The 8,132-nt window shown below is 35.2% G+C and overlaps 1 long non-coding RNA gene across 1 annotated transcript; it reads left to right on the forward strand.

The window, feature by feature from the left end:
- The first annotated feature begins 329 nt into the window (after nt 1-329).
- On the forward strand, nt 330-1,136 carry LOC131431708 (uncharacterized). The gene is made up of 3 exons (XR_009229717.1): nt 330-532; nt 667-922; nt 984-1,136. It is a non-coding gene; the product is annotated as an uncharacterized LOC131431708 (long non-coding RNA).
- The last annotated feature ends 6,996 nt before the right edge of the window (nt 1,137-8,132 follow it).

The raw sequence follows: 8,132 nt of genomic DNA on the forward strand, positions 1-8,132 counted from the left end.
CTCCTCTCCCCATAGAAAAAGGGTGACAACGAGATCCAATACAAAAAATTTTTGGCCCCATATAGTGCCTTACTCTTCACTATATGGGGCCGGGTGTCAAATAAAAGTTTCAAAAATAGTCGCGTAACCTTTTTGTGTCATAATTTTGAACGGTAATAACTTGGTCATTTGTTGATGGATTGATATAATTTAAAAACCAATCGATTCGGAAACTTTTAACTTAAACATATATGGCAACGCCGTTTCAATATTTCTATAGCATACTATTCGCGTCGTAGAAGGAGTGGTGCTGCCATCTATCTAAGTTTATTCTGTGTGTGAAGAGAATGTAAACAAAATATGTTATTTTTTCGCTTAAGTTAAATCCATTGGTTCTCCTTGTTTTAAAGTGATATAGTGCGCATCGAAAAAATGAGCACATATAACGGCTTTTATTTAGGCTTTTTAACTGTTTTGGTTGAATATCGGAGTTGGTTTTGTGCCCGTAAGAAAGAAAATAAAATTTCTCTTCCGGTGCTAATAATCCGCATAGGTAAGAGTACACAGGATTTTTTTTTTTGATAAATTTATTAATTTGTGTTGTGCTTATGTGACAAACCAGTGCGTAACATTACGAAAAATGTTAATCGTGGTTTATATGAAAATATTTTTCTCTAAATGTCGTAGATCGTGGAGTTGAAAAGCTGTTCGGATGGGTACGCAAAAATAATCCCTGGACATTTTTTGTGCTAATGAGAACATTAACGAAAGGAATTCGTTAGGCCGTGTGATGCGATATGTTCCAGATTGCATAAAAAGAATAACGTTTAATTCTTTCTCTAAAATGTCGAATTAAAACCAGTGGGTTCAACGCCTCAAACTTAAATTTGGGAAAATGAAAATTCATTTCTTTGCACCTTCAATATATTATATTGTCTACCAAGTGAGTATTAAAATAATTTCAAATCAAATTCAGACAGGTATAACTCGTTGTCTGTTCACAGGTATGAATCGTACGTCTCGATGATTAAGGATCTTCAGTAAAAGGATAGTTTTCGTTTTTCCAAACCGACTCAGGATTCCTGTTTGTTTCAGATGAGCTCATGATTATCGCTTGTGAAATCAATATATTCAATCCGAAATTGTATAATAAAAGATTTTAGTATACTTTGCTTCAAGAATTCGTTGATATTTTTCAGTGGTGATTCATTCCCAGATATTGTCAGTTCATTAGCATTTTTTTGGTCTACCGTGTACTTGATATAGCTGAACAATATAAAATCAAATCAAAACAATAAATAGTAGTTACGAATTTGCGATTACCTTCCACAAAATGGTTCAAAGTTTTAAAATTTTCTTTCTCGTCAGTTTCAATAATTTGAAAACTGCGGGTCAAACTTTTCTATTGTTCAGGAGTCTCTTCGAATATAGAATTATTCAGGTCACTATTAATGAGTTCTGTATCGCCTTATCATTGTGTACCGAAACAGATATTTCAAGCAGTTTATGCAACGATCTCCATTGCGTTATGCTCGGCACTTGCAGAGCAATGAAAATGCTGATGCTCGCCACTTGACTCTAGACAAGTGCAAAATTCACCAAGTCCGCCATTGTATACATCATCTACTGCAACTATCAGAAGGTGTCCAGCCTGGAGTACTCTTACGCGATTGACCACCAAACGGCAACCTCCGGTAACGTAACTGAAACATCCGAGTTCACCAACACACTGCATGTACAACTTTCTGACAGCTCCTAATGGTGATTGGAAAAATACATTATTTTCTCATTTAAAGTAAACACTTCGATTAAAAACTTACACCACGAATAGAAAAAATGCAGTTCTAAAGCACATCTCAGAAATTTTTAACATTGAAGTTGGTTTTAATTCATAATTGTTGTTTTGAAATGTTGTCTACTTTTTTGCTGATACTGACCACTGTTTTATTTTTCGGTAAAAATGCATCACTCACACAAATTATTTTATATCTATCAACTAAATTAGTATCGCCAAAGACTTTTAAAAACACTTTTACTAACCAATTCAAACAGCAAACTGAAAATCGAAGAAAACGGTACGTTTGAAAATTCATTACTTTTTGCCTTTTCTTGTTTACCTTCACTTCACACATATAAGCTGTCAAACTCAACTTCGTAGTCGCGAATTGAAAAAATGGTTGGAATCGACCTATGTTTTCATCCACCAATCCCTGTTGTACAAAATGACGTCAACTTCTTGTTCGGCATAGGAGGCTTTGCGTCATGTATAAAAAACATCGCATCGTTATGCGTAGTATGAAGAGAAATCTATAAATATAGGCAGCACAATATTTCGTTGCCTAGTTGATGTTTGACTGTGAATGAAACAAGTAGCTTGTCCAGTGAGCTGATGACTGGATTGTTCACTTGCTGGATTGTTGCTTTTGCATTATGTGTTGGTGAAATTTCCTGTTGTCTGTGCAACACCGTATTCGCTTGAGTATTTTATATATCGTCTAGCTATTGAAAAACCGAATCAGCGTGGTTACCGATTCTTTTGAAATATCCCATGTACTTAGCAAATTTTTGGTCGATTTTGCCATTAAAAATTCCTCACATTTCGCTTCCCGAGGTTCATTCATGTGTTAATAACATCAAGTTTCAATATGAACAAAATTTCGGAATTTTGTTGCGTATCCATTCCGTATATTCCTAATATGCCAAAGCGAAAATCAATGTAAGTAACTAAATATTTTATACGGACTGTTTCACATGTTTTCTTCCTCGTATTGTTGCCACATTATTTACCGACACTTTCCGAATATTATCGACGATTTTGAAGGATTAATAAAATTACACTATTACTGAGTTTACTGGTACAACATTTTTCGTTAAAATAAATAAAATCTTCTCTTGGATCGATTAACTGTTTTTAAAATTAATAAGTCCACCCAGTGAACGACCATTATTAGGTTAAAACTAGGGGTAAATAAACGATATAAATCAAATTAAATCAATAAGTTTGTACGTTTCTCGAAAATTATCATCATAAAATAAAATAGTTTCATTTGTTCAGGTTTAAATCTTTAGGTTGTTAGAAATTGAGCTTTCAAGTAACTTTGAAGTGTAGTGAAGTTTAGTGTATCATCATCATTATCACCTTTATTTTTGTATTTATTATGAAGACCCTAGAAACGTTTCATTTTTAATGTTATTGTGCTCGGTCGTGTCTTGAATACAATGTAATTTTTTAGCTAAAAACTCAGCTCAATCGGCCACTTAAAGCTTGTACGCAAATAAGCCTGAATAAAAAATATCTTTTATAAAAAAAACAAAAAGAGTCCGTTGTCTGTTTACTACCCTTATGCTCATATTAGACTCGCCTTTATTTGATACAAGGTCATTGATATTTTAATAGATCCCTTTCACTAATATTCAAATTGAACTGCTCTGCACTGTGCACAGACGTTTACATCTGAAGGGTTCAACTTCTTATCAAGCAGCAGATAGAAATAAGCGGATATCCCTTATCCGTATTTGTAAGAATAAACTAAGACATTGCAACAGCTAGATTGGATAGACTAGACTTCGGTTCGAATACTCTTCATTGGATTAAATTACGAACATGAACTTGGCAAGGCATCTTCCGCCGATATTAACGTAAATAGGTGGATAATTTGTTGCTAATTAATTGCTAATTGGTTACGGTGAATTCATATGAAATTAATGAAATAACCTCTCCTAAATAAGCTTAAAAAAATTGAAATCCAGTGGACCCTGGAAGTGCAAGAATAAACCTTCGTAACGTTTGCCGTTAGCGTGAAATAAATATTTTAGAAGTAAAAAATAATCCAATAAGCCATCTTTCTATTCAAGCAGAAAATCATATGCAAAATTACAAATTAAGATTAGCTGCTCAAGACCGTTTCTACTTGGTGATGACATTTAAAATTTCTTGCAAGCTACACTTGTTCATGTGATATCAGTTCCAAAACTACTTTTAAAGTGTATTTAAATTTAAACTTCTACAACGAAACCGTCCGTCCTAAATTGGCAGAGTCCACGCTTTTGATCGAGTGTACCACATGAAACTAAACACCCGGGAGAATTCAAATTTGTTCGGATTTCGTTTTGCACCGCCTACTGCGCCTATATATAAAACAAAAACACTCAATTCGTGAATATTCGAAACTACTAGGTTCTGAAATGAAGTTCCCGCTCGTGCTACTGGCAGTCCTGGTTGTGGCTTTCGGAGTAACTGTGACCTGTTCTCACTTGTGCACCTGTCCGGATTCATCGGATCCGATTTGTGGAAGCGATGGTAAAACCTATGAGAACAATTGTGAGCTGGAATGTTACGCTCTGGACAGACCAGGACTGGTGATGGTGCATGAAGGTCCATGCTAAGATAGGCGTGCATGTAGTAAAAGACTTGCTTAAACATATCGATTGTCGAATGTATTGTTTTTTATTAAAATAAATAAATTCATGGCGTGTAGAAAGTTGTAAATTTCTACTTCCCTTAGTTTCAAATTCCGTTTGATATGTAAACTACTGAAACCCACAAACGTGCTTTGGACATATGGGATGTATTTCCAATTGAAATAAAAATAATGGGATTAATTTTTATTCGATTTCCAGATTGTGCCTCAGATTCTTCAGAAATGTATACTAAATTTTCTACAGCAAAAAAAGTATATTAGATGCACCGCCATTTGCAACTACTTTTAGGAATTTTCTAGGGTTTCAGGTAAATTTGATTTTACTCTAATTCTTTTGAAGCGTTTTCTTGGATTTTCAACTAGGTATGTGATTTTTGAGATCCAGATTTTGTTTAAACATTAGACCGAAATATTTTACTTGATGCCAATTTCATCCCATTAATTTAGGTTACAGAATTATTGTTTGGTTTTATTATAGTAGCTCTTGGCTTATGCTGAAAGGTAATTAATTCTGTTTTTAACACATTTTCCAAAAAGAAGTATCCGTGATTGTCTTCATAATACAATGTTGAGCTTATTCCATTTTACGAAAAATAAAGAATTTAATGTGCTTGCCACGTGAATAGAACATGAATTCATGTATTCCGGTCACCGAAGAATCAAAATTCATAGCCAATTGATATAAGATACCCTAGCGAAAACGATATGCAGCAGACGGAAAGTGGAATCCGCACACCGCACACAGTGCAAAAGTGATGATCCAGCGAACGAATTCTCAGTTTTACCATCCCTTCGCTGGATAAGCCTTTGTCTACTTTGTCAGCCCGCAGCCACCGACTGAGCTAGACAATGTGACAGAGCATATATTTATAGAATTCGTTTTGTGCGAAGGTTCATACCAGCGATACCAACCCTACGAAGTTATCTGTAGAAGAACGGATTTCTGTCGTCTCCATGGGGGTTTAGTCTAATTTTACTTGAAAATTCTAGATATCGTATTATGCGTCTAGATATCAACGACAAATAATTAAATATTTTCATATCATCTTCATATATTATTGACATGGTCAATTAGAAAAGTATTTATGCATTTATTCGCCACCGAACACTCAAGTTTAGAAGCCTGCCCGTATGGATTAGAGTTCCAATCTGTTAATGAAGCCATGAAGCCTTCTCCAAATCGGAGAAGGTCGATTCTGATTTTGTCACTTTTTCGTCTACTCAATCCTGGAATTGCTCATAAACGTTCAAAACTATGATATGTAAAGGTTGCGTCGTATACTGAAGAGTAAGGCATTTTTAATGCCAAAACATGACTTCGATATAAGCGCAGCTTAGAAGATTAAACGGACAGATGATGTAGGAACAGTATCTTGCAATCTATATGATGATAAGAAACCACATACTGCGAGAATGAGGAACTTGTCGCACTTTTAATTAAAATTTTTTAAGCGAATTTCAAACTAAAGAATACAAATAAATTTCTTACACAGATTCGAAACTTGTACAACAGTTATCTGGAAAAATGATAGCTTGCGACATACACTCCCTCCGAGACAGCATACAGACTAAAAACAACGGGTGGGTAATGTCAGAGGCATAACTGGGTGACGTGGATACGAATAAAACTGACATGCATTTCTACACTTTGGAAATTTTTTCTTTGGCGAATTCTATTTCTATTTATTATAAAAAGATTAACAAACATAATAGGAATTTATGTCGAAACTCACCGAAAATTTGGAATAATTGCATTTTTTCATAATTCGGTAAGTACACTGTCGGCGACGACCAACGTGTAACATGTAAAAACAATCAAATGAAACAAAAATATTCGCAAATGAAACGCAAAATATTCGTATTCTAGGATATTTGGGGTTACCTTTTGGGAAGTGCCAAAACAATGGAACAAAATTTCTTAGAATTTGTTCGATTTTGGCTGTTTAAGTAGCGGGTAGGGTTTAACACCTTTGAAAAATCATTCATTATTTTCTTAATATTTTCTTATAGCAAAACATTTCAAGAATTCTCTGTGAAATTTTCAAAACTATTGGAACGAAACTCTGGAAGTTATGGTCCTTTACCTATGGCTATCTCATTCTACGAAGAAGCAAGAGCTCGGCGCACAGGCCCAAGATTTCTACTTCGATTGACTTAAAAACTTGACAAAACATTTTTGAAATGTTTCATTATAATAAATTATAAAAGAAAAAATACGATTTTTTGAAAATATTAGACCCTACGGGCTCCCTGGAGTCATAAATTGTTTCCATTGATTTTATAGACAAAAAACTTTAAACGCGTTTTTCTCGAAAGCAGGTTTTGAAAGTCCGTGTCCATCGTCATTCCAAAACTACTGCACTATTTTTTTTTCAAATTTGCACACACTTTCTACATATAAAAAAAACGTTTTCCTTTTCGTTGTTTGTTTCTTTGGGGAGGTGGATGATGGATTTTTTCGTGAAAAATCATAGTTTTCGCTTTGAACAACCACAAAAAAAATCCCTCAGTTCGCTCGTACATCTCATCCAAGTCAGTCGATATAACAAAACCGCTTACGTTCGGGACAGAAGAAACCAAGTACAGTATTGTGTAGTGAACAATAGAACGACCTCGAAAATGAGTGAACCGAACGAACAAAAGCTACCGCCGGTACAAAAGAATACAATTATTGTTGACTTCAGGCAGTGCAAAATTCGACCTTCGATACGTGAACATGAAGGTTTGGTTAAGGAGCAAATGCATCTCGACATCAAACGTGTGCATTTACTTCAATGCAATAAGACAAATAATGTTGTTTACGTCCAGTTTTATAAAGAGTTGGATGCAATTCAATTCGCAAAAGACAATAACAATGTGCACTATGTGGAGCACGAAAACATTAAGTACAACATTCCAGTATATATATAAGATAGTGCTATAGAAGTGCGTGTGCATGATCTTCTCTCAAGCGTCATCGATCCTTATATTCGCAAAACTATGTCCCAATATGGAGAGATTCTCTCTATCGAAAAAGAAAAGTGGAAGAACTTTTTCCCCGGTATTTTAAATGGCGTACGTTTGTTACGCATGCGCTTGAAGAGGTCTATACCTTCTTATGTAACTTTCGGTCAGGATACAAGAATCCCGTAGAAAAAAACAAGTTACCTATGACAATCAGATGGCCACATGTCAATATTGCCAAAAAGCTGTTCACTACGGTAAGCCATGTGATAACTGGACAAGGAGACAACTACACCAAAGGGCAACGGTGCTTCCTTCACACCAACCCCTAACAACCCCAGTACACCTGTGACAGTCACCAACAACAGTGAAGTATTCCCTTCAACAAACAAAGAACAAAGTACACCAGCTGCATTAACAACTTACCCTCCAACCAACCAGGAATTGCAACAAATGTACAACAAGGCGCATCTACAGCAACTAGCAACGAAAAGAAGACGGAAATCGACAACAATACCACCGATGCGGCAATGGATGACGAGACGAACCACGAACGAAGTGCCCCTCAATCCTCGCAGGAGGGAAATGGAAGCTCCTCTCCCCCTAGAAAAAAGGTGACAACGAGATCCAACTCAAAAAAAAATTTATTTAAAAAATCGGCTCAATCGGCCACGTAAAGCTTGTACGCAAATAGGCCTGAATAAAAAATATCTTTTAAATAAAAAAAAAATAAATTCGCATTTTGCATATCATCCTTATATAATTTGACGTATAAAGCAGAATACGTCT

The sequence above is a fragment of the Malaya genurostris genome, chromosome 2, assembly GCF_030247185.1.
Source record: "Malaya genurostris strain Urasoe2022 chromosome 2, Malgen_1.1, whole genome shotgun sequence".
In the NCBI taxonomy this organism is placed as follows: Eukaryota; Metazoa; Arthropoda; class Insecta; order Diptera; family Culicidae; genus Malaya; species Malaya genurostris.